Source organism: Empidonax traillii, unplaced genomic scaffold (genome assembly GCF_003031625.1).
Source record: "Empidonax traillii isolate 1590-97213 ecotype Southwest subspecies unplaced genomic scaffold, ASM303162v1 scaffold1301:size135188, whole genome shotgun sequence".
Taxonomy (NCBI): Eukaryota; Metazoa; Chordata; class Aves; order Passeriformes; family Tyrannidae; genus Empidonax; species Empidonax traillii.
The window spans coordinates 65198-67059 of record NW_020956494.1 but is presented as its reverse complement, the minus strand read 5'-3'; the positions used below and the strand labels follow the sequence as shown (position 1 = coordinate 67059).

The window sequence follows — 1862 nt, the reverse complement described above, 5'->3', positions numbered from 1 at the left end:
GGAAAGCAACTGAACCTGGCACAATGTATCCCCAGAAAGAGCAAATTGTACTTATTCCCTCGTTGGAAGCAAAGAGCTCTGGGTTAGTCAAAACATACTTGGTTTTTTAAAGCAGTAACTGTTCTCAGTACTGTCACGCTATCAGAAACAGGATATATCTATACAAAGCAGTCTCTGGGTTGATAAAATTAAAGGACTGGACTTAAACAGCACCACCTCTTTCCTCCAGGACTTTTCTATTATTTGCCTTTCTAATTAGAAAAACTCAATATCAAACACCAGGGATTTATTTAATAAAAACGCCAGAACAGTCAAGTCTGACATCTTTTGTAAGTCTGAAATCAAGCACAAAGCAGAAAAGCACAGCTATAGCCCACACTAACCACTATTCCATGTGCTGGGAAGCAGCTCATCCCAGGTCTCCAGGAGTCACCCCACCACACTGCTGTTCCCAGTTGCTCTTGCAATCACTTGTCAATCAGAGCTGCTACACACTGTTGTCTCCATAGCCAGGCTGGGAAGCTTTCCTTTAGAGCCCAAGGATCCAGGCCTCATGGGCACAGCCTGCTGCTATTCCAGCTTGGAAAACATGCAAAACTATGGAGTCTTACAGCAGCGGTGCAGCATTATTAGCTCATCCACTTAGATCTGGCATTAAAAAAAAAAAAAAAACAACCTTCCCAACTGTTCTTTTTAGGCTCCTCCAGCCCTCACCCTTGCATTGCACCATTACATATACGCCTTTGTTCTTTGTTCTCTCGAGCTTCACTTTCAAGTTTATTTTTGGTTTGTTTTCTCTTTAGCAGAAGACTTTTAAGCTGCTGAGATCACACTGCTCATCTTCATAACAAATTATCTCAGGTCAAATGATAGGATTAAAAAAAAAAAAAAAGGTGACCAAGGAAACTCCAAATTTGAGAAGTAGCAGCTCCTTTTATTGATTGAGCAAAACAGTCAAATTTGTACTATTTCCAACCCACTAGGACCTAAAATTTCAAGGTGGCTCATGTGGAAAGCACTGCCCCAGATGCTGACGGTACATCACAGAAGGAATGGGAAGTGCATGGAGAGACAGAGCACAGGAAAAGCCTAGCACATACAGAGAGAAGGCACATGCTAGAAATAAGAAAGGTAGGATGACCTGGAAGGAAATGAACCTCTTGCTCTCCTGCCTAAGAAGACAGCACAGGTCTCCCTCCATTAAACGATCTCTGGGACTGAACTGAAATTCAAAGTGTGCCCAACGCAGCACAACCTGTAAACAACAGGTCATCAGGTGTCCAAAAACTGCCCCCACACAAGGTGGCACCAACTTCAGAATCATGGAAATCAGGGTGCTTCTACAGCTCCAGGTTGTGTGGCACACACCTCCAAGGAAGACCTTGATGATTCCCCCCCAGCACCCAGCAGGCCACGGCAGGAAGGTTTCCTTCTTGTGCCCTACTTACAAGGTTCAGTCATTGCTGGGACAATGACACCAGTGCCAGGAGAACCCTGACTGGACACGACCTGGCGATTTCCAATCATTAGGAGTTAAAGGAAAAACATCTGCAGTTGAATTCAAATGCCACACCTTGTAAATACTAAAGGTGAACAGACCAGAAACGGGGGACAAATGTCCATTAAAAACTGGCTCACAGACAGTACTCAGTTCTGCAGGTTGTGAGAGGTGTTTTTAAACTGTTTCTAAACAAGTGACAATAGATCTCTGCTTTATTCCAATGAACACGTTTGCTATGGGAATTGAACTCCTCTCAAGGCAAGGAAGCCTCCTTTTGTACAGCACAATAACAAGATTCCCTCCCACAACAAAAAGGTTTTAAGTTTTACTTTCTCATTAGCAACGTCAGCCAGCTCCACAA

General features: G+C 43.6%; 1 protein-coding gene across 1 annotated transcript in view; it reads right to left on the bottom strand.

Annotated features, from left to right (window-relative positions):
- The window catches only part of WRN (Werner syndrome RecQ like helicase), a 29984-nt gene that overhangs the window by 22368 nt on the left and 5754 nt on the right, over window positions 1-1862 (bottom strand). The gene's annotated exons all lie outside the window — the stretch shown is intronic.